The sequence below is a fragment of the Athene noctua genome, chromosome Z (assembly GCF_965140245.1).
Source record: "Athene noctua chromosome Z, bAthNoc1.hap1.1, whole genome shotgun sequence".
Taxonomy (NCBI): domain Eukaryota; kingdom Metazoa; phylum Chordata; class Aves; order Strigiformes; family Strigidae; genus Athene; species Athene noctua.
The window spans coordinates 53,745,911-53,772,069 of NC_134077.1; the positions used below are offsets into that span (position 1 = coordinate 53,745,911).

General features: G+C 38.3%; 1 protein-coding gene across 9 annotated transcripts in view; it reads right to left on the reverse strand.

Moving 5' to 3' along the window:
• Positions 1 to 10,984, reverse strand: part of AOPEP (aminopeptidase O (putative)) — a 198,357-nt gene extending 187,373 nt beyond the window's left edge. For all 9 annotated transcript variants that reach the window (XR_012635630.1, XR_012635631.1, XR_012635632.1 and 6 more), the window contains exons 1-2: positions 10,926 to 10,984; positions 7,525 to 7,602 (exon numbers count right to left, since the gene is read on the reverse strand). The gene's annotated coding sequence lies outside the window, so the exon portion shown is untranslated. The remainder of the gene's footprint in view (positions 1 to 7,524; positions 7,603 to 10,925) is intronic.
• Between the last annotated feature and the right edge of the window lie 15,175 nt (positions 10,985 to 26,159).

Below are 26,159 nucleotides of genomic sequence, written 5' to 3' on the forward strand. Positions count from 1 at the left end.
GTATCTATTTCTGTAATATAAAGCCTAAAGTAAATGATAAAAAGTTGTAGAAGAATCTTAAAGTCAACCCTGGAACTCTAAATAAGCATCAGATATGCTTCACATGCTGTTACTTGTCTGTTAATTCTGCTGTAAAGAAATTGTCCACTAACATTCTTGCACTGGACAGTTCTTAACTTAGCGAAGAACTCATTCACAAAAGTGCTGCTAAAGCACAATTCAACACCCTTCTCCCAGCAGCAATAGTGCATACATAGCATATAGCAAAACACCACACAAGACAAATTAGAAAGAAGCTGCTACGAGTGTCATTGCTTTGATCATTTATTACATAAGCTCTCTCCTTGATTTTGTGTCTCCACTATATACTACCATTCTCTGGAGGCAGGGACTCTACATTCATTATTGCCATGATTTCCTTATCAATGTGATAATGAAAAACTCTTCTAGAAATTCAGAAACCCACTGGGAATGTGTGTTAAACTGCAGAGATAAAACCCTTTCCTGAGAAGTATATAATTATTCATTAGCAAGGCTTGTTAGCTGAACCAGAGATTTTCTTCTACTTGCTGAATAGCAGAAGCCTAACTCTCTGCAATATAAAATAGCAAAATAAGGAAATTGATAAAAATATTTCTTAACCCTATTTAAGTTCAGATTTTAGAAGAAAAAAGTCCTGAAAAAATGTTTAGTCACAACTCTGTCTAGCACTATAGACCTGTAAAGAAACTGCCACATATAATGCTAGCTTTATAATGGTAATTAGGTGCTTCCTACATCCCTATTAGATTTTTCAACTGCTGACATTTCTTAGTGTTAAAACTTCAATAAAAGTGTCAGATTAAAAATTTCAGAGAATACAAATATGCATGTCAGGTTGTGAAAGTTGAAAATCAGGTGGTGTTGAGGAATGGTTTGATAATTTCATTAAAAGCTATCATGATGCATTTGCAAAGAGTATGTGGTATGCACACTACCACAGCATTCTCTGCTTTACGGGCAAGCAAAGAGACATTAAAAATGCACAGAGCTCTGTATATGGAAACATTTAGGTATACAAAACAATGCTAGCTATTAGTAGAATACTCCTGCTACATCATTCTCTGAGGTTCCACAGTGTTGATAAGGCATGGGACTCAAAGCTCTTGCCCATTCCTATTCATATTTACCCCAGTTAACTGCACACTAGTCTAGTTTGCTCCTTCTAAAATATTTAGAAAGTTCATAACCTGACTTTAAATATCTGCACTGCTTGAAATACATACCCAGTACTCATTAAAAGCCATAATTTTCAAACACATGCAGGGAGCTATTTAAAATGTGCCCTGTATGTGTGAAAAAATTTTGTCAGGTTACCTTTCATTCATATCCAAATGTATTTTCATCAGCCAAGTGTGTCGTTTCTATCACATCTGGCCTTTCTCACCCATGTCATTCAAACTCTAGATTTAATTTTAAATATTCTCAAGGTATATCTGGTTTATTTTTTGGTCTTTTTTTTTGCACCTCTACTACTATATATATATACACGTCATATCTGATAGATTAATTATACTGTCTGGAAGAGTCCTCACTGGAAGAATCTTGTTCTTTCCCTTGAGATGAGACAGAAGTACATGAAATACTCCTCTATTGTTTTTTAGTACCTCTGCAGAAGGGAATTGCTCAGTTTTACTAGTTGGCATGATCAATTTTTTCATAATATTTAATCAAACATTCTTTCTTGCAAACATTTTTTTTTCTAAGCTTCAGTAAATTCATGTTCCCCCGAAGTTTTGTACAAAGAGAACCTAGTTATACTGTGGAAGCACTTATTTGCTTCTCGCACCTTTTGACACCCACCTCCACCTGGAGGTCACTCTTCCATCTCTCCAATTACTCAACACACCAGTTCAGAAAAGGCAGATTATTAAAATAAAGTTTAAAGTGTGCTCCAAGTCAAAATAGTTCATTTTGCCCATAATAAATTAAGACCATTTACACAGCGTGGTCACGCGACAGATCCACAGAGGCAGCAGAGCCCCAACAAGACAATAAATACTTGTATTGCTAAGCTTGAAGTGGTGTTTATTTGCAACCTCAGCCTTTAAATCTCAGTGTTTGCTCTATTAAACTTGAACTGGTATTGCTATAACTACAAAACAATTCCCTGAGCTTATCCCTATTTTTTTATTTGCACACTGAACTTCTCTTTCTGCAATAATTCATACTTACTGTGATTGAATTTCAACAATGTTTTCAGTTCATTTTTAAAAATTACTTACATACTGAATTCTAGAGTGCCTGTAACCTCTTCAGATTGACCCCATCCAGTCACTTGACTAACGCAAACATAAAGCATAACCGTGTGTATTCACAACAAAATTAAGCCAACCTGAGCCTGAGATGCCACGATAGGAGATGTGTCTTTATTCCCCAGATCTCTGCACAGCCTTCCTTCCTATGAAGCTACAAGTGTAGAGGACAACTCAAGGGAAGAGGCAGGAAAACACAGCTGTGGATGCAGTATGATCACCCTTTGGGCAGAAGTTCAGACTGGGATAGACTTAAACCCAGCATGAGGCCATATCCAAATTTATCAAAAGTTGAGCAAAATCCAGCACAGACTCAACTACATTTAAGTATGTTGAAACAAATTTAAAACGCTCTCAGAGTTAAAATTAAATCACTGGTGAATGCTGAAGATGGTCTTGAGAGTTTTATTTGGTGAGTTTTGAAATGACAAGCAAATTAAATTAAAAAGCAAATTAAAAAGCAAATTAAAGAAAGTTTATATAGGACAAACCAGTCCTTTCAAAGGCAAAGCAAGACTATTTCTTCATTTTCTAATAGCTCAGTTGTTCAGTAAAAGAAACCAATCAGATTATTTTTAAACAACTTTAACTTTTGACAAGCCTCTACCGCATTTTTTTTTTCCCCACTAAATATTCACAAACTGCCTAACAATTCACTTAATCCTCTGGAAAGAAACTAAGTTTATAATAAGTGTATTGAAAAACTGAAATTTCATTGACCAAATAGGCCTAGCATAGCCACTAACATAGCTAAAGGACTGAAGCACACAAATGTAGGAGGGGAGGCTGATGGCACTGGGTCTGGTCAGCCCTGAGATAAGGCGGTTAGATCACCTGCTATATCCCAGTACCTAAAGGGCTGTGTACAGAAAATGCAGCCAGACTCTTCTTAGAGAGGCAAAGAGAAAAGACAAGCAAAAAGATATTAGGCTGTCTTACAAATACAAGTACAGTCCATATTATACTACATTACATAGACCTAACTTTTTCAAAAATACAAAAAAAGGTAATTTTTTATTCTGCAGAGCTGCTTAGTTGCTGTTGCTGAACCGAAACAGTAAATGAAAAGCTAAGGAGCAAATAAAGAATAAGAACAGAAATACATCATTTAAAGAATGAGTATACCAAAACGCACTCCCAGGACTTCAGGAGAAGTCTAGAATGTAGCTGAAATAACAAGAGGAAAACAAAATAATACTCTTCTGCTCCAGGGTCAAGTTAACCAGAAATCCACAAAACAGATTATATGTTTAGAAGTAGTCAGACTACATCTGTTTCTAAAGTCAGTGGTTTATTTTCAACATAGAATTTATCTTTACTGTGTATTTCACTGCTATATGGTGATCTTCCATACAGTATACAGAGTGGCTACTTAAAAACATTAATTGTTTGTAAAAATTAAGATGCCTAGACAACATTGTCTGCATTGATTGGTTTTAGAAAGAAAATTCTTTATGAATCTTTTTAAAGGCACCTTAAGACATCTTCTCTGAAATATATGACAGATTTCCAGAGATACTACAGAGAGAGTATTTCACACTTTTAATTGAGACTGGGCCACTAGATGTCTTCTTGGGAAGAGGGGTATGGGAATGGGGAGAGATGAACAGAAGCCCAAATGCACAGTGAAGTCTAATTATTTACTTCTTCTAATGATAATAAAAACCTCTGCAACAGAATTACAAAGCTAACAGTAATATGAAAAAGATCATGGGGAAAACGGTCCTTAAAACTTAAATCAACTGTTACTTCAGTAATAAATTAATATGAAGCTCAAGGACAAAAATATTAAAGTGACATAAATGGATCTTTAAAAAGATTCTGCCCATACATAAGTTTTAGGGATGGAAGCAGAGAAGCACTGTGCTTGTTTCAAAGACAGAAAACAAAATAAAACCTGCAATGTGAACAGGAAAGATCTTTATCAAAAGTTAATAAGAATTTTTAAAACCTTTTCAGATCATTACATGTTTGTATATAAATCCTGGAACTTAACTTCACTATGGGATCTATAAATTATAATCTTCTAATCTGCATTTGTAATCTTTTGACGATAACACACTGTGGTAAGAAAGAAATGATGACATGAGTGTCAGATTACTTTCCATTTTCTTTAAACCAGCTTCAACAACACTGCAATCTTCAGTTACAGTACTTCATAATATTCACTGAACTGAATCAAAAGGACTTTAAGATAAGATTAGTTATGTTTTCTGGAACATACATAAAATATTAATACAAAACATTTTTTAAAAATTATAAATAGTACCATGATCAATGTGTGCTTTTATTATTTTCTTTGCAGGTATTAGTTTACCCTAACTGAAAAGGTTTTCTGTAATTCTGTTCCAGAGGACTTAGTGTGCCCTCTTATGTATGGGTAACGTTACACCACTACGCATTAAATCAGTTGGGTATATATGCAATAAAATTCCCTCTGCAAAATTATAAGTGATTATAAAATACAAACAACACACACTGTCTTTAAACTATTCCTCCTACAACTTCAGAATCACATCAGACCAAAATTTATAGAAATTAAGTATAAACAGAGCTAACACAATGTATTTTCCAGATTTTTTTTACAAGTAAGTATTAATAGAGCTGCAAAACGGCAATGCATTTTAATCCTATTCTATTTACACCTGCTTTATTAACGAGAAATTTAATGGTAAAACAATGCATTTTTGGAAAGCACACACCATTTGCAATACAGAAAAATAGTAAAAGGCTACTCAGAATTTAGAGCAATCTCACAGAAATATTTTAAGGCTTATATATGATAGTCACCTGATTAAGAGATAGGTAATTTAAATGTTTCATTTGGGTCCAAAGCCATGTTACATAAGAATTAACTTGACGTGAGATGAACCGATGCTCTGTCTTCAACAGCACTGTTATTTTTATGACATTAAAATACATGGATAAATGGTTGCATTCCAGACAAGATGGGTATCTACTCCTCCTTCAGGCTGTGCTTCGCTTATCAAATATTGGAACCCAACCACCCTGAAAGAATGTCTCAGTTTTATCCAAGAAGAAAAGATAAGAATGAAATGGTTTTTTGGCCACTTAAACAGAGCACTAATTGCAACTCTGTAGCAATGAAACAGATGACAAAGGAATCACATTAAAACAGAAATCAAACTGAGTGAAAAAAAACAAAAATTGATAAAGGAAGGATGTACTTCAAAAAACAGGAGGATAAAAATTACTGCGGAATGTAATATCAGGGCAAAAAGGCAATTAAAATTTCTGGAAAGGACCATTGTGAAACCCATAACTAAACAGGAAAAAAACCATATACATATATATATAATTGCATATATTTAAATGCTAGGCATCTATACCTTTGTTTTCAATCAGTATTGCTATTTCAACAATACTGTAAAAAACATGATGATACTTTGTTTGAAGTTTAACATCTACACATGGACTGTCCCTCACTGGGGGGTCCAACATGCCTAAATCAGCAAGATCAGACAAAGTATGTGAGCACTCACAGAAGTCAAAAGTTGTAATGACAGGTGCAAGAGACAGATGAGAAGGAAAAAGAAGGGGAAAAAGTGTAGCTGTGCAACAATCTATGATCATGGAACTAATTGAGACTAGCATTTGTCATTCAACACCTTTCTCATTTTCACAGGGGAAGGAGGTGGAATATGAAAGATATAGTCTTGCCTATATATTCATACCTCATGTATTTATTGAACACTGATGTAACGTATGTTGGGTTGTTACTAAAGTGGTTTAAATACCTCTAAAGTGTTTTCCAGACAATCAAAAGCCATTGGTATGCATTGTGCCATACAAATGTCAAAGCACACAGGTATCATTTACTTTATTTTGTGGTCCAGCTAATACACTCTTACAACTAAACTTCTATTCTTTCTGCATTTCCTTTCACTCTCCCTTAACAGGTTAAGAGAATAAATCGTACTTGTGGTGTTCATATAATACAAGAAACATACTACCTCAACTGCTGAAGCAATATCCTTGCTGTACAACTTGGAATTTCTCTGTACATATCCAAGCTTCATATATGCAAACAGTTCATCTTTTACCACTGTTTCCTGAATACACTGTTCTGAGTCAGTATTCCTTGGATTTGATATGACAAGTTCCTCATTACCGTATGCACATATCAAGGTACTGTCATCATAGATAAGACACAAGAGACATTATTTCTGACATTTTTTGAGATACTTCTCTTACATAACATTGTCTTTTGTAATATTTTTTGCTATATTGTGTCCATAATATGACTACCTGGCTTTCATTTTTTTGAAAGTAATGCATATCGCCTTTAGAAAAGGAGTTGAATTCTAAGCATGAAAACAAATTAGGTACTGGAACGTTACCTGTGGTTACTCCTGATGATCATTTTACAGTGTTTTGTGTCATTCTTCTATACACAAAGATGTAACAAATTACTAGCACATTTTAAAAACAGATGTCACATTCAATGCACCTTCCTCACCAAATATACTTCAGAAGTCATAAAAATATAAGAAAAGCTAATTGGTTATATGTTTTAATATTTTAGAAGATAGATGTTTGCAAAAGAATAAACAATAATAGCAGATGGTGGCCAACATGAATAGAGTCACTCTTGATCATCTGTGCATAACAGGGTTGCATAAAAGGCACAAAGAATGGGAAACAGGGGAGAAGTGATCCTTCATGGAATGATATTTGTATAACATTGCTTCTCCACTTAAGACAGAAAGCATCAGCCTGAATTAGAATCACATGCCTCTGAAAGCAAACCCGAGAAAAGAGCTTCCAGGCAAAATAAAACACTGCTACAAAGCAGATAAGGTTAGAAAATAAACTTCCTAAAATATCTATAGCAAAAAAAAATGTTTCTCTGTGGCAACAAATACACAGTAATGCAGTTCTGTTGTTACAGTTAAAAGGAAAGTGAGTTAAAGAGACAGGAAGAATTTGGAAACATAATCCCATCCTACAGTGAAAGTGGAAAAGAACTGAACTACTCTGGGAAAATACCCATTACAAATAGTAAGTTAAGAAAGTGAGAATAATAACTGTTATGAAAAGCAGTCTAGTTAAACCTGTAAATAGCCTATTAAAAACTAGAATGATCAGTTATGCTACTTGATACTTATGTTCCATTACTCCAGGAAGCTGTTATTTTCAATTGCTAAGAACTACTCAGTCTAATTCTTTTCTAACACTAATAATCCACATGAGAAAATCAAAAAACTACCTGAAATTGTTGGGAGGTCCAGCACAGGCACTACTAGGTGGAAGCAAATGAAAGGCTTACAAACCTAAAAAAGAAACCCTTGAAAAACAGAGAAGATACATGGTCATTATAGATGGCTCCATAATATAGTGTCACAAGCTAGAAATGTACTATCCAGAATGCCCTGACTCACCCATTTCCTTTCCAAGCACATGCTTTATTTCATTGCACTCCTGATAGATCAGCCAGTGACAACCTGTCTTACATTGTTAATACACGACAGTGAAAGGCAGGTGCAAAATGCAATCATCTAAGATATGTCTTCATGGCAAAATGTAGGACTATGCCTATCATGTTCATTTGTAAGCCTACACAAAATATCTCTTATTTCAGAGCACACTAGCTTTTTCTTTTCATGCATTTCCAAAATCTCAGAAAACAAAAAAGAATGAAAGAGAGGACTGTATGAGAGAAGATCAAGAAAACTGATCTCCAACCAGACCAGGCAGTTACAGATCTGTATTTGAGGTCTGTCAAGCTGCAGACAATTCCCAACTTAAAGCTGTTCCAAAAATTTGAATACATTAACTGGTTAAGGCCTTTAAAACTCTACCAGTATATTTTATTGTGCAAAATCAGAGTTGCACAAGCTTATTCATGCAGAAATACTGACACAAGTAGCAGGAATCAATCCCCAAGACAGAGGCCATTTCTATCTCAGCTTTTCTGTTTTTCAGACAGTACACAAACTCATTCTCTGAAATAATAGCTAATTAAAGCAATTAAATAGATATTTACACAAATTGAGTTTCCTAGAAAACTAAGGACAGTCAGAAAAACCATACAAATCTATGCTAGGTCTGTTTGAAGATAATTTCTCCCAGCTTCTGATTCTGCCAGAATCACCCCCCTTTGAACAACAGTCAACAGAGATGGGTATCTCCATGAACAGTCACTCTAGGCCATAGCACATGCTGCCGAACTGGTAATTTAAGCTAATATTCTGGGCTGCAGAGATGTCTGAAGCAAAGACACTAACTTGTTTTATTATGCACTCATTATACTCTTCAACAGGTGTAGAAGTATTTCAGCACCACACACTTTCCCAACATGTCACTGGTCAATATCCAGATGCTACATATTTAAACTACTCCAGCTTTTTACACCCATGTTAAAGATAGTGCAAAATAAAGCCATTTGGTTTCTCTTCACCTTCAGTTAAGCATAATTTGCTTTGTCCATACATAAAAAATAACTCAGTTGCTTTCAACATGCAGGTGATAGAATTATAACCTACAATGCTCTCCACTTAGCATTTAAAGAAACTAAAAAATGAAAAAGAAAAGGAGACTTCTGGATAAACACTCTCTTTAATAATTATAAGAGGTTTGTAACTAATTCCCTTTAAACTGCTTTCAAGGAAGCTTCTTCCAAATCCAGTTTTATAAATTTTATTCACACAATATGACAGAGATCTTACCTAGAAGTCAGTTTTGAGCATCAGCATCAACAGTAACATTACTCTTTAAATACCAAGTAACATGTATACATATTTTATTCCACATACCTAAGAGCTAAGCTATCTTAAGCCTTTTTAAGGCAGGAATGAGTTCTTCTATAGATGAAAGCAAGGCTTAAACAAACTAACAGAAACATTTGCTGCTGTTACACTACTGTAAATCAATCCATGTGAAAGAGTTTGTAGACCTCACTCTGCATCACAAGAAAACCAAGACAGATTGTAATGAGGCTTTGATGTGAAATTTAATACAATTAGTAATATCCCTTGACAAAGCAATTGGTGCCTTCCCAGAAGCCTCCTTTTAAGTCTGGACGTGACAGAAATAATGAGCATAATGGAAGACCTTCTTTACCAACAAGTTAACAGCAGCAGAGGTTGCTTCCCATGAGTTACAAGTCAAGGTAGAAAACTCCTTTCTTTCAGGTGAAATAAGGCAAACACCAAAATTCAAAGTTCCCTCTCAACTCCAAATACCCATCCCTGAAGAAAAACGCATAATTGACCAAAAGTTGAGACAGAAGCATAACTTACTATCAGTAAATGAGCTAGGAAGAGCCTCCTAATATTCCAAATAAAATCTTTAGTCCATCGGCAGTTCTTTGTATTACAGTAGTAAGCAAGTAGCTAAAATCATTAAACAGAGCCCAAATACATGCACCTAAACATTTTACAAGTCTCTGCCCACAATTCTCCTTACCCATTTGTTTAAGGATGGAACGTTCAATTTTTCATTTTACAAAATGATTCCAAGGCGAACACGGCCTGGGCAGCCAGCTATATCTAACCCTGCTTGAGTGAGGACATAGGACTAGATGATCTTTAGCAGTCCCCTTCAACCTCAGTGATTCTGGGGAGAGCTGAACAGCATTAGATGAGCAAAATTATCTTGGATTTTATTTCCACTCAAAATACACAAGGAAAGGATATGTGTGTCTTCTTTTAAGGAGATGAAACATGAAAGTGAGAAAATATTCTCACTTAGGAAGCGTCCAAACCAAATCCATGCTGAAACTGAATGATTGTTTTTACCTCAATGCAGCTGTCATTTATAAATACTACCTACAATGTGAAAGAACTATTTCCTTAAGGCTGGAATCAGAAAAAGTCTTCTCTTCACAACATTGACATAGGCAAGCCACCTCAGTCCCGAGTTGTGAGGGACAAGTAAAGCACCTAACATACAACAAAACTGAAATCCGCAGATGAATTACAAAATGCCATTCATTAAGCTTTCACACATACATTTCCAAGTGTCAGAGGCCAACAAGCAGAAAAGCTTGCTAATAAGCTTTGAGAAGATTGCACAGAACTACATTTAATGTTCTTTCAGGAAATTATACTTAAAACTGGAGCCCTACAAGAAGGGCACTGATTCAAACTACATAAACAGTGTGAAAAAAGACGACAGGTATTGCTGGCAGCACAACCCCTACTATTTTGCATTCTGATCACTCTACTGCTTACTGCCTTCCAGCTGCAGCAGCTCAGTTTATAACAGAGGGCAGGGACGGTAACTTTGTAACTTCCAGAAGAGTCTCGCAGGAGGCTTGGCGGAACGGCCCGACACAGGAGGTGGGAAACGCTGCGGGACAAGGGAAGCCGGCGTGCTCAGCTGCTCGCGGCTCAGCCCTTACGGGACACCCGGCTGCCCCTCAAGTCTCCTTCGCCCGGAGCGGGGGCCCCCTGCGCCACGCCAGGCCAGAAGCACGGGGCTGGGGGTAAGGTAGAAGGAGCGCGTACAACGGCAGCCAACACCGGCGGTGGCCGCTTCACCGCCAGCATGCCGGCTCCTGGGGCCACACGGTACGCGCGGAGGCGCTTGAGGGTAAAGGGGGCGAGTGGGACGAACGGTTGCCGCCGACCCCCGCCCTTTCGGGCGCCCAACAGCCCCAGCCGTTACCTGCCGGAAAGCTCACGCCAACCCTCCTCCACCTTCCAGCCCGGCCGCGGCGCCTTTTGATGACCTCAGACAGCACCGCCCCGCCCCGCCCCGCCCAGACCACCCCGGCGGGGCGCGGGCGGGCGCGCGCAGGCTCCTCAGCGGCGCGCGGGCGGCCGGCAGCGGGCCGCCATGGCCTGTGGGGCGGTGGCGGCGCTGCTGGTCACCGCGGTCCCGGGGCACCCGCGGCACCCGCGGTGGGGCTGAGCGAGGCCGGCACACGTCTTACCAGCGGGCCTGGCCTCGTCTTGCGGTTGAGCTTCCCGCTCCCAGGGAGCGAGGGATGAGGGACGAGGGCAGGAACCGGCCGCCTGAGATAACGCGTGGTCGTTTCCTGCGTCAGAATCGCTTGGCTGCTTGTACCAGCCTTTTCAGGCGGGTTAAAATCACGGGATGGAGAAACGGGATGTTTTTTCTACGGTAAGGTGGAGCCCTGCCGTTGGTATGCAAGGCAGCCAAAATCTCACTGACCCCAGTTTAGGGTATAAATAAAAGCATTTAATTTTACATCACAGACCTAGTTAGATACATCATTCTGTCGTTTAGATTGGCAGTGAATGGTCGAGCTCTTGGGGCGATTCGTCACCCATCAGCTGCTGGCACAGCCCCACTGCTTCTCTGTCTGAGCTGGCTAGGTGCTGGAGATACTGGCTGGCTCCCAGGCAAGCCAAGGATGCTTCTCGCTGGCAAATTGTTCTGTTACTTCTCTCAACAAAACGAATAGCCACTAAAAATACCCAATGGTTGCTATCATTGAGTCAACACTGCAGCCCTCCTAGAGGGGCCACTGCAGGCCTCCTAGAGCAGGCCACTGCAGGCCTCCTAGAGCAGGCCACTGCCTGTTAAAATGGGGACCATGAAAGGTTTTTGAAACACCTAGTTTAGATTTGCAGTTGAGTCTTGCCACGTGCTAAATTCTCTGTCCACAGGTGCCCAGGCTCCTTGATGAGACTAGCATAAGGAGTGGGGGAGAATGGAATGGAAATGTGTGCACAGCTTGGCTCGTATGAGAAGGACAATTGAAATATTCATGAGAACAGGGATTCAGGCCTGGCTTTCTGATGCAAGTACCTTAACCACAGCTTGGCAAAGTCACTTTCTCCTTCTCCTTAACCCCATGAACATTTAATTATTTATGCAAAATGGAAAATAACCGAGGGAAAATTTGGTGAGTCCTAGAACTCCTAATTGCATTTTCTAGGGCACTTTCAAATGAGGTGGGAAATTTGGATTCAGATCCTTGCTAACCAGTGAAATTTACAGTCAAAGGTCTCTCCCCCAAGCAGACGCCTTTATCCTTGGGTTATAGGGAAAGAAACAGAGATCACCCATTGTGCAGACCTCTTGTCCACCTTGGACAGGGTATGCTAAGCAGGGAATTTGGGAATATAGTTTGAGAATCCTTCTGAGGAGAAGGATTTGATTTAGTTTTGTGAATGCCTGATAGCAGAAAATATAGACATATCTACATAAAGCAGTGCAACAGTTAATTCTGGACCATGAAAGCGATGTATCTGCCTTAAATTACTTCAGTGCCAGGATGAAGTAGCTTAGTCTCCACCTTGCAGTCAGCTGTAAAGTGATGGTTCCAAACCCAACCTGTGTGTTTCCTGGTTAAGGACCTCTGCATCAGTTGCAGGGTAAACTACTCAAAAGATGTCTTAAAGTCTACCTTGTAGCAATTTAGGTAGCTGGGAGCACAAATCACAATTGACCAGAAAGTTTAAGATTTTGGAGGCTTAAAAATATTGGACTTGGGAGCCTGTATGATATTGGGATACCTACTTGCCATTGTGAAATGCAAACTTTCAGAGCAGATCTGACTGAGATGTTTTTTGAAGTGTCAGAAACTACTAGAAATCTCAGTCTTTCTAAAATAATTGGAACATACTAGCACTGGTAGGAAGATAATAGAAAATATCTCTGACCCAGGCAGATCCACTACAGGGTCCTCTTTCTGAGGAACACACTGTAATCAGTGGCTTATTTTTTCAGTGCACAGCATGGGTCAAGTCTCTTGCTGATGCAATAATGATATACAGAGCACTTAAATCAACTGTGCTTTGTTAAAGGCCAGTGGATCGTCAGCACTGTTGTCTTGCTTTTACTTGGGTACGTGGCAGCCTTTTCCAATGACTGAGAGAACGCACTGTTCTAGCTTAAAATCAGCTAAACCAAACCGCGTCATGAGTGTAAATCAACCTCTTTCTTGCTCCATTTTTACCTCAAACCTATTTATTTCTTTCTCTGACAAATAGTATTTCCTATTCCTGTCCAAGTGCATATAGCATGGCACAGAATCATCATCCTTCCCATTTACAATAAAACACTCTGGATTGCTATTATCAAGTGAACTGTGGATAGCCTGATGTACGTGAATATTGGAGGCTTGCTTAATTTGGCCTTAAACATGAGTGAAGTAGTTACTTGGTTGTGATTCCAGTAGCAAAGTTTATTTGCCATTATAAAGAAAAGTTTAGTGTAAAAATATTACTGTAACTTTCAACAAAAAATCTAAAGATTGCATAAAGGAGTGGTTTTGTAACAGCTTATTTGGGAATATTTCAGTAGTTTTAATATTTCACGCCTTTAACAATTGGGCTTAACACAAGTTCCAAAATTCCAAAGTACTGAAAGTAACCGCTTAATACTTTTTTTAAAATTTTGTCACTAGTACCACATCAACTTTATTTTGGTGCCAAACATGACAGCAGTGGCAATTATTTGGAGCAACTGGTCTATAGAAGGAGTACTTGAAACATGAAGAAGAGGGCAAAATTCAGTTTAACAAGTTGAGTCTAGACTGCTTACAATTCAAACTATAATTACAAATCACCTTTAAATTGATCACAATATGCTGACCACACAGAAATAAAAGATATGAAGGCTGCATTCTGGAATGACTAATACTGCCATTAACTAACATAGTTAATACACTAATTACTATGCCAATTATCTAGTAACTAGCATTATCTGGTAACTAGTATTTTCTCCATCCTGTGGAGTCTAAGCAGATTAAAGCTTGTGCATAGATTCTCTTTTTTGTTTATATGAGGCTGCCTTGTTCAAGAACAGTATGAGCCAATATTAAAAATTACCTCTTCTTTAGATCCACAAAAAGCAACACAATACGTGAGTATGGCAATTCACGTCACAGCAAATTAAGCTGTTAAATGTTAGTTGAAGATGCATTTGATTGAGGGTGTACACAATTTTGTGCATGTTTTGAAACTTAATGTTGGTTCTTTTGAAACTCCTTTGAACATACGGCTTGCCATGCACTGTTAATTATTATGTTTGTGACAATAGTGCTTAAAACCTCTTGAGCTAAAAGCTGTTCCAACACAGAGGAAGAGGCATCCTGTATTCCAGAGAGTTATCATCTAAAGAAACAAGACACACAGAATAAGGGAAAACGGTTTAGCAGAGAGGCAGCATGATGGTGTGATGGCAGGAAGGATCTCCCACACACCTTCACTCTGGTAACAGTGGTATGTAAGTAATACATGTTATTCATATATGTTATAAAAGGAAAAAACTGAGGGTGAGTAAAGAAGTATTGTGCTGGTGGTATAAATGCAGGTATGCGTGAAACTAAATTTAAAAGCTTGGGATGCTGTCACACTTCATTTTTTAAATTTATTTTGATGGCTTTCATAGGTGCTCTTACCAGCAAATTCTTGGCTTGCTGGTTTGGGTTTTTTTTTCCCAGTACCACACATTGTTTGGGAAAAACCTAACAGAAGTATCACCTGGTACACTGCTTGATGCTAGAACTGGAGCTTTTTCCCACAGAGTTCAGAGTGATAGGGTGATCCTGCTGCTGCCTAGCTTTATCCTCTTCCAGGGAAGTCCCTTCTGCTTTAGTTGCTTCTGCACCTAACAGCCACTGTCCTACTTTGCCATTATTTTGATTAATATAAAGGAAGACTCATCTGCAAGGGGTTTCTGAAATTTTCAAAATCAATGTGTTAAGTATACTATATGTGGAAGCCTGTGAAGCAAATTGGGTGTGAAAACATCCCTGAAGCTCCAGGAGAGGTAGAAAAAAAATTATACCTTGCCTGGTAATCTTTCATTGGCTGCACATTTTAAAATACTAAAAAGGAATATTAAAATACACTGAAGAAGGTAAAAATGAACTTCAGATGCTGTGTTTTATCTTAGCTAGGTACATATAACATTCTGCTTTCGGATTTCTGAAGATCTCTCTCACATGAAGTTACCTTTGGAAGCAAATATAAAGATAAAAATGGACACCTGATCTTAGGATCAGAATTTTATGTGTCTTCAGTGATTATTGCTACCAGCTCATCACTTGTAAGAATTAATCATTGATATAATTGCTAACAGTGAATGTTCTTCTGTGGCTTTACTCTCGCATCAGGAGTGTTGTGATCTAATTTAACCTGTAATTTCCTAAAAGGATTATGTCTTTTTTCCAGTCTTTTATTTCAGCTGCAGTGATTCTTATCATCCAGTGCAGAAAAATACCCGTCCACATGAACACCAATGGTTGTAATTTGGCCTCATGCTTTGATACCAATTTGGCCTAGTAAAATCCTAATACAGTCATTCAAATATGGGGTAAAGAGACCGAAAAGTCTTGCTTTTAGGAAACCTTTCTCAATCAACACAAGTATTTGTTGCCCCTGAGAGTGTGAGTTTCATTATGCTCAGTGGAGAGATCAGCTCGTGAACCATTCCAGCTAGGATACCAAAGGGAATTTGAATGGAATGAGTCATCATTAATAACTCCTGTTTACTCTCTGGTCTGCAAATGTAATGTAAACAAAGAATGTAAGTAAACATATGCATAATTTAATATTTTTCTCCAGGCCTGTGACTGTTAATTGTATGAAGTCGCTTGCCACTAGCAAACTGAAAGGGTTCAGGGACACAGGAAATGCTGCAGGGTAGGACTAACAATAAGCAAATTAGGGTCTAGAGAATATTTTGTGCTATGAAAGACAGGCTGAAAAGTTTCTGACACATAACTGGAGAACAGCTGCAGGGAATGGCCTGTGGTGCTGTAACTTCCCCAGATCCATGTGTGTCAGAAAGAAATATAATTGCCGTCCTGAAGTATATGGGTTGCTCAGTGCCAAAATGAGTTTCAGTCATTACCTGGAGACATCTTGAGCATGCAGTATGTACCCTCCTTTTTCTAAGCAAGCAGAGGAAGAAAGCTGGCAAAGTCCTGTTTTCGAAGCCAGCTGCCAGCTGTCAGCCTCTAGGGCCACCTGGGCGCAGAGGGTGTCTGAGATGCGGCTGCTGGTCCTTCAGATCTGTTGGCAGCCTTCAACCTCCTGCCAGCTGTGCCCCTGCATGTCATCAGCTGCATCTGTCACATCCAAAAGAAGCCACAGGAATACACTGAAATCTTTTGCTGCAGCCTGTGCAATTTTTCCAGACAACAGCAAAAATAAATATGACAGAGAGCTCACATCTGCAGTTGCATGATGTTCAGCTCCCTACATAATTTGATTCAAAATCCAAAAGAAACCTTATACAGGGATGGTGAGGACATAAACAGGACAGCCTACAAGAAAGATTTATGTAAAACTCTCTGTCTGTTTTAGGTCAGTAAGTACTGTCTCAGTATTTAGGTGACATACACGCCTGTTTGAGAAGGCACAGATTGAAACTGAATGTAAAATAACAACATGAAAGTGTTACACAGTCATCTCCCCTGTTCCTTAACTGCCCTTCAGTTACTGAATCTGGGAACCACGAACTTGGAACTGGACTGAGAATATCATAAAAGGTAATTTAATTTCAAAATCAAGGTGATTGCACTCAGAATTAATTTTAAGAAACAAGCTTAAGTCTTTGTCTCGGCTTTCTTCAGCATGTTCACCACATTTTCCACACTTAGGAACTGAGCTGCGAACTAGTCAAGCTCTTTATTCTCACTAGTCAAGCTACTTACTCCATGTTTTGGAAGGGAATAGAATAGATGTAGTGGAGATAGAATTTATGTTTCAAAACATTTTAGAGATGTTGAGATACCGAGGTGGTGGGTGACATATAAAAACCACTGTGCTAGCCTTAATGAGGGAAATATATGTGTATTTTTAACCAATATAAAGCTGTTGCCTTTTTGAACTCAAAAGTGGCATTTTGGATCAACTGTTTGTGAAAATCCTTTCATAAGCACTTGAAGGACTGTCTTTGGGGAGGTTGACGGAGCACTCGCTGGATCTCCATTACACCCTCTGCCTCTTTTTTATGATCTGAATACATGCGAAAATGATCCTTGAGAATTTCATATTTTTCATAGACACGTAACAGACATGTTTCACTTGTCAGAGCTCACAGAGAAACTGCTGCTTATGGGGATGGTGTGAGTGAGCATGTGTTGGGGAAACAGACTCATCTTCTCTGAGCAGTGGTTTGTTGCTGCCAGTTTGTGCTGTTGGATCCTGCTGGAATCAGGATTTTCAAGGGAAAAGGTGAATTAGCTCACTATGTGGCATTGATGGGTTGATTTTAAAATTTGGCACTAGGAAATGACATCACAGACAATATTTCTAGATCACAGGCAAGTAGGCAGTTGAATATGTTCAGGTTTGCAGCCATGATCAATAGCAACTTGTGAAAAACCCTCAGTGGGAAAGAACGGGACTATTTTTGCATATATATTATCTGTGGGGATGTTAAATCTTTGAGAAAAGGAATCTTGGTAAATCCTTGACTTTTTGCTGTTCAGCTAATGCAAGCAAAATTCAATAAAGATTTTGGGCTATGTGTTTGCAGCACAATACACTGCACAGGTTTAGAGATGCTGAGCTTGCCATATCCTTGAGATTGTTTAGAAAGATAAAGACATCATGTCATGTGTCACTAGCTTGAGGACCTTTGTACAGTATTGTGCAGAGTCAACAAACTGAAAAGGGAAGTCGGGCAGAGCTCCAGTATGCAAATTCAAAACAGTGAACCTGAAGAATCTTGCCAAGGTGCTGCTTAAATCCCAAAAGGCCCCTTGCAGTCTTACGTGAAAGCTCCCAAGCTGCATGCCTGCTCACAAGCTGGATATTTGCTTTGTAAGAGGGAGTCCTTAGTTCCCTCTCCTCCTCCATTCATGTCTATTTCTGTGGTTTACATTAAACAGCCACCGGATAAAATACAGGATTAAAGACAAAAGTGCACAACCTTCCAAGTAAAAGCTTACACTGGTATAATGGTTTGTGCAGCTGCATGACCTCAGAGTTTATAGCACTTATTCCTTCTGTAGTTAACCATAACAAATGTTAACACGATTCAAATCTACCCTGATATAAAAGTAAGAACTGTCATTTTGACTTGAAGCTGTCAGAGTAATTAAGTAGTTTTTATTATATTAAACTGAGCTGTCCCAGGATCTAGAAAAAAAATCTAGTCAAAAGGCACCAGAATGTGAGATTTTATTTGATATAAATAAAATACACAATTAAGCAAAACAATGCTGATAAAATTTAATTTACTGAGGACCACTGTGTAGGTGAGTCATGGTTTAATTTTCACATACTGATCATAAATCCAGTGGCATTGCGTCCATATTATATCATAATACCTGCTAAATTCGTTTCCCATCCTTCTCTATTTTCAAGTTAATCCCCTACCTATAGAAACCTTGTTTATATTACACACACATTTATTATTTTTTTTAAATATAAAGCATGTATATTTATAGTATATATAATGAAGTAAAACTTAAGACTTACAAATCCTAAAATAACTCAAGTTAGTTTACAACATTCTCTTAAACTATTAGAACTGTACAGCAAAGGTCATGCTAACTAATCATGAGCTAACTAATATGCTCCATTACCACTGAGAGAGCAAATTGCCTTATACTGTAATACTTAGTTCAGTGATTGTGAAAAACAGTCTTCACAAAGCTACAGACAGGACTGTCCTGGGTACATATTAATAGCTACAGATCCCATGCTAGCTGCTGGAAATAGGCAATAGATGTCATGACAGCTCTGTAACTTCTAATTTATTATTAAATGTTTATATTGCAGAGGCATACAGAGACTCAGACAATGGAAAGACACTGTCTTTCCAGATGTGTCTAGATGTTTACCTTCCAGGAGGACAGAGGGCACACAAATGCTGCATGAATATAATGCCAGTATTGAACTGATTTTAAATTGCTTTAAGAGTAAAGATATAAACAAATAGATTAAAATAAAATATATTTTGCACTAAAACAGTATTACTGTACTGCAGTTATTGTGAGGAGATAAGAGAGCAAAGCTTCAAAATCAGGTCTAGCTTATGCAAAGTTTCTACGTATTTATTCCAGCAGGAGTTACAATCACTTGGTTATGTAAAAATTAAGTCCTGATATAGTAAGGCACAGCTCTAGAAAACTGAGTTTTACAACTCTGAATGTCCATTTACATCTGTGGTGAATTTGTTCTGCCGCTCATATGTTACCTTAGCAAATAACTGTCACATCCTGGGAACTTAATTGTACCATTAGTTCAGCATGGAATCCCACATCTGCCATAACACAGAAATATCCACAAAATAAATGTGTGTCATAATAATTCAAAACTGAAGTGTTTGCTGGTGCTTTATTGTCATAATATATATTCACTTTCCATAAATAATAACACTTCAATAATATCTGCATTTCCTTCTTCCCTTATCTTTTCAGTGGATTGGATTTTTTTATAAAATGCACCACCGATGTGTGTGGAACAATTCTTTCATTAATAGATGTGAATTGAATAAAGGATTTTGAAAAAATTTCAAAACTTGGTGCCTACAGACAGAATTCAAACGTTTTATGAAGTCTCCCGTAACATTTCATGGATTTCCTTCTCTGTTAGAGTTCACATCTCCCTGATGAGCACCCCCATATTTCTCTAGCACAGAAAAGTATCTGTCTTCTCTAGAATTGGGCGACACCTTGAATTCAGAAGCAGGCTTCTGGGGGCCTGGTCTTTTCTATCCTTTGGAAAGAAAAAGTCACTGGAAAAGCTGTAAAGAGTTTTCCTGATATTTCATAGCTTTCTCTTGTTTTTAATGGGATGGGGATGGGAACCTGAAAGAAGGTGAAGAATGGAGATGACATTTTTCAAGCAGCACAGGAACAGAGTGGGTGACAGAATTTATTGACTGGGAAGCTACTCCAAGGGATGGAAGAAGATATTGCCAAGGCTAGCCTTGCTAACATCTTCTTCTGCTCTAATTGGATAAAAGAGCAGGTAGAGGCTGTGGATTTTCAACTTGGACTGCAAAGAAAGATACTCTGTACTCCTTGTCTCCTGGGGAGTAGCTAGCCATCCAACAGAAGGAGCTAAGGCTGAACTGGATAATTATTTGGAGTTACAGGGCTCTCGTGTTCATAATCTTCAGTTAGTAAAATTCCTATTGTGATTCATGAGCTGAAGTCTAGTTTTTACTAAGGTAAGGGAATTGTATGCCTGCTTCAAAATGGGGGTCACTATGATGTTTCCACGGGTAGTAAACAGTTTCCTTCCCAAAGACTCTTGCTATATCTCTGTCACATCCCCTCACCAGGTCTGCACATCGCTGTCTCCAGAGAGAAGCAATGCTGTGAAAGGGAGGTTGGTATGGGTCTGCCCTCTGCTAGCCTCTCCCTGCTGTTGGATGGTAGATGCATTCACAGGGTGTGATATATTTAAAGCCCATACAATTCCTCTTCTCTGAACTCTGATAGGCCATTCCATCTCCTGCAACCCACTGAGTGGCCATTTTGGTGTTATGAACTCTAAAGTTAATGTGTTGGATTCATACACAACATCAGCACTCACTCCACTTCCTGCCTATGTTTTTCCTCTGCTTAGTGTACTTCATAAGATGCATTCTTCGATACAGGAGGGAATTAGTGAGACTGATATCTGTGTTGTATATATGCTCATGAATTTTCCTTGTTCAATCATGTGACATTATGTTTAGAGTATTTTATCTTTCTCTCATCCACTCCTTTCTCTGCTGTCCACATCTCACAGTGGAAGTCAGATGGGCTGCCTTGTATGGGGTCTGCATTGTGAGGCCAGATGAGTGATTTTGCCTACCCAGACCTGCTGCTGCATGCAGCTAGCACATTGTCTGTGCCAACTGCCAACATCACGTGTGGGTTGAACGCTGAAAGCTAGAAATGATGATGTCAGAGCAGGTAGTTATAGATGGTTCTGCATTCACTAACTACTATATGTGGTATGTAGCTATTAAGGAAACTTAATTTGATCACTCAGGCAGAGTCCTTTCCAATATTAAATTCTAGCTGATGAACTACTTTACCTTGGGTTTTCATTTATATCCAGGGCCTATAATTTGATACAAAAATGGTAGGTTTTTTAGATTAGTGCACAGCCATGCAGACAGAATTTGAATTACACTTCTGTATAAGAGTCAGTTGCTATGGGTCTCACTGCAGGACAAGTGACACAGACTGTAAATGTTAAGGAAAAGGGAGCCACCTTGTCTCAATTCTGTCATGTACCTATAAAAATAAATATCACTAATTCTGGGGAGGGAACTGGAACCCCAAAATAATCTGAGAAATCAATGAAAGGTCAAGAAGAAACCTTTATGTTATGCATTTGTATTTTTCTAATAGGAAGGAACAAGTAAAAGCAGATGGCAATTTTGTGGAATGTAATTCATAAACATTTATTCTTGAACATTTAACCAAGAAGAGAATGGAGTTTAAAAACACTTTTTCCATAGACAAATATCCTTTGCCTATTCTTGTAAATGTAGTTGTTATTTTGCATGTGAGATCTGTGCTGGTTATAATTCAGGGAAAAAATAATTAAATTATTTCTAATAAAATAATTATTTTCTCTTAGTTTTCATTTCTCTATTTCATGCCATATAGGAACTATCCTTCTTGTTTACCATATAAATATTGTTTTGATCATCTGCAGAAGAGACAGAACTAAGTTTTAGGAAGAGGCCTCTGAACAATGTCAAACTGTCATGTTAATCAGCTGTGCCAGAAAACTGTAGATAAACATTTCCACAAGAAAATAATTAAATTACTCCCCTGATGTACAAAGCTGATGTGAGCAAAAGTTAGTTAATGGTTGACAATATCAATTCTTAACCCTTATGTTTTTTTCTTTCAGAAATACCACTGGGAATACAAAAGGTATTGGGAGAGAAGGATTAAAATTAAGTGTACTATTATGGCCTAAATGGGTTCCTCACTGGAGATGAGTAACCTCTTTCTATTTCACTTAACTGCATTACTGTAAAAATGAAGACAGTATTTGGAAAGAGATTTACCGTAGCTCTTTAAAATTTTATGACTGCCCATGCAGTCCTTGTTATGCATTTCCAGCAGTAACAGATCAGCCATGGGGATGTTCTTGGCATTTCGTAGCCTGACCTTTTGACTGGTCTAATTGCGTAAGAATAAAGAAAAATTGTAATAACACAGCAGATTGGCATGTTTTGCTTAAGTGTTACTTCCATTATTCTTCATTTTTAATTTCACTGGTAGATTGAAACTAACTGCTCAGGGGATATTCCTAGCAGTCAATCATGCAGTGGCCTTTGGCTTTTCAGTTTCTGTAAAGTGTAGAGCTTTCTGCTGATAATTTACTGTTTTGACTTCCACTGAATACAGAGAAACAATATAATATTTGCAGATACCTGGCCACTAATTCATTCCAATATCCTGGATCTTACACTACTACTCTTCATGGTAACCATGAGTCCCTGATTTATGAAGCATTATAATAACTCTTTTAAAGGCCTGTGTCTTTACATAAAAACTTTTTTTTTTCATGTTCATACATAAAAAGTCCTGAAATTCCTATAGGGTGGTAGAACTTAAAATGTGCCACTATTTACCTTAGTTCATGGGTTGATTGTAGTCAGCAGATAGCACTTACTCCACTTGTTCAGTAAAGCACATTTATCTTGACAGTAACTCTACTGTTTCTTCAAAGCTATCAGTGTTTCCAGCAGTCTTCTGCTTTTTTGTTTCACAGACTGCAATTAACAGACTGAAAACAGAATTACAAGTTTCAAAAAAAGGAAAATGTGAAAGCAGTAACGACTCATTTGACCAAGGTTTCACTTTCCTTTTTTCTATAAGAGTCCACCTGCTCGCTTTTGTAGGTGAAATGATCTTTCCCAGCTTTTTACTCTTAGACCTACAGAGCAGGTTGAGACCTAAGGGGAAGACCAAGCATCCTATCTCGTTTTCCCAGTTTACAGAGGTGTTAACAAAGTCTGAGATATGGAATCTTCCTTTCTAGTTGTGATGCAGACCCAGTAAGCACCCAGCTTAGGCAGCAGACTGAGTTTACAGGGCTGGTAGTATGAGCAAAAAAACAAAAATAATCTGAAACAGAACCCAAAGTAAAAACTGAACAGCAGTGACAACTTCCAAGACAGTTGTCATCTGAGGCAAATTTAACAGCAAGCTCTTCACTGACTATACAAAATTACAACGTGTCAAAGGCAAAGACAGTAGCCTACCACTGTCTTGTCAGAGCAGAAGGAGCATAGAGTATATATATATCACACAAGTGCTATTCTGCTGGCAACACACTGAAGCATATTCAAAAAATTAGTAAGAATCATCCTAGTGGTTGCAGTGCATGTTTTCCTGCTGTCCAAACTCATATCTAGAAAACAGTTATATTTCCAAAACAAGTGTCCAAAGTCAGATTTTTAAATTCATTCTAGTACAGAGGTGGCCTGACATTCAGTGAGAGCAAGATTCCCAATGTTCCACTGAATTATGTTCGGGATTCAGACACTGTCCTTACTTTAGAGAAACATGTTATTTTTCTTCTATTCATAGATCCTTCTTTTTTACTTCACATCTCTTCAGATTATCTTTTCCTTCAGACCATCAGTCAACCGAACCCTTTGCCTTTTCCCTGTTGTGATACTGTACCAGCATTTTTCGAGTTCTGTCTGCCTCTATGAACCATTCCCAGCATGGTTTCAAGAAAGACAGGACAATTGTGACCAGGATCTGAAGATCAGTAGCTCGGGCAACACGGGCTGAAGAAGTGTGCATGGTTGTGTGCAGACACCCTGCATTCTCCTGCCACAGTTTTGTCCATCAAGCACTAGTCAACTTTGTAAGACTTTTTGTTCTGTCTTCATGAGTTCAACATCAAAGGTGGCATTAGAATTTGAAACACCAGAGTTTAAGTTCTGCCTTTAGATTTCCCAATCTATCTTTTCAATAAAAAGAGCTCTGTAATGCTGTACATTTCCCAAGCCAATTTAGGCAGCAAAGCTTTTATAAAAAGCATTCAAACAAAATTAGTTCAGTGGGACGCAAGAATACAACTGCTAAATATATATTTGTGTGATTAATGTAAAATCAGGACACCCAAATTTGCTGACAAGCTGATTTAACTTCCAGTAGAGGATATAATCTCTACCCATAAAGTATACCCACAGCAAAATTCATTTATTTGAAACAAAATAACAACAGCTCATACCCACTTAGAAATTTTGTACTTATTCAGACAGGTCTTTGTGTGCTGAACTTGAACTCTCTGGCACTAATGTTAATATTTAAATGTGATTTAAATGCATGTTATTAGTTGAAAATGAAGAGACTATTAGTGAAAAACAATGTGGAACAGCACAGGCCTTTTCCAGGTCCAAGACTACTTGCTTTGGATTGTAGACAAGAAAAGGCTAAAATAGTGAAAGAAAAATTGGGCTAAATGTGAGAACAGGTGTTTTCTTTACTTTAAATATATCATTAAGCATTCATAGAATGGCAGCTTGCCAAAAAACCACTCAGTGGAGTTTTCCATTGTCACTGCAGTCTATATTATATTTGCAGCTTTTGTCCTTAAGAAGAGTTTATCTGTCACTTAATACTGTTTTCCTTTTTAGCATCAACTGTGATTCATCCAAACATACACCCAAAAAAGATGCTCTGGATTAGTCTTTATGATCTTAAATAATTTGGCTAGACTGCTAATAATCTACTATACAAATGCATGTAACAGTCGCCTATGAAGTTTCTGTAGCGGGCTGTTCTTTGTTAGGGTTTTTGCCTTGCTTTCCTTGATAAAACATGTGGTTTGATGAGACCTGCTGACCTCTGAAAGAGTTGTATTCAGGCCTTTGAAAGATGACAAAGTGAGCTGGTGCAACCAATATCACAACTTCTGCTCAGGCAGTTTGGGGGACTAACCTCGGGCAGAAAAGTGAAGGAAACAGCAAGGGCCAATGATCCTGTAAACTGCCACAGCAAGATTTGCCGGAGTCCATCTATCACATTCCCTAACGGTGTTTACAGTCCTTCAGTCAATACATGTTGACTAGTGCAATATTCAAAAATACTTCTTAAGCCTGTTCCAAGCCTCATACTATCATTGTTTTAAGCTTTGTGCAGATTTCAGGGAAGTGACTCCCTATGTTCAGATCATATTTTCAAACTTTTTTTGCAATAACCATTCTTCTCATCCCTTTGAGAGTCTGAATTTCTGCAGCAACACACAGCTTCTGCAAATTCAGAAAGTATCTAGACTAAGATGGCCACATGTTTTAAGAACATATATAGGCCATGCAAAAGGCTAAGAGACCTTCTGGTTCTAGTCAAAGAGTGAGACAAGCTGCTGAAAATGTACCACACAGTGTATGCGCAGTGCTAGGGAGGAACATCATGTCAGGTCAACAGACCTGAGTGCTTGTTACACAGTGTAATGACAGCATCATTAGCATGCTAGGTCAACAGACATAAGTTCTTGTGCCACAAACTGTATAATGATAGCTCAAATTCACACCTAAATATATGAACATTGCAGCTACCTTCCTCTGTGAGGGAGAGGCTAAGAAATGGGTATGCCCAAACTCTGAATATGAATGGTCTATCGCTGGCCAAAGGGCTGTAATTCTTTCTGACAGCGGTAGAGACTGCTGAGCTAGACTGCAGTATGGTGTGGAAGCACCACAGGTCCAAGTTTGAGGAGAGTGCTAGAAAGTGGGTTGTATAATATTTAGGACTGGACAGAAATGATCCACTCAGCTAAGATTAGCTCTGACCTTTGCAGGGGATGTAGTGCTTAGGATAGTTTGAGGGATGTCAGTGATCACTAAGCAAAGTCTGGGATTTGGAATAGGTGACCTGCAAACCTCAATTACAGTTTAGTAAACAAAGGACCACTTGATCCTGGTTTAGGGGTAACTGCATTTGGATCTCCACCTGGCAGGAGCCAGGATGTCTGAGATTATGTTTAA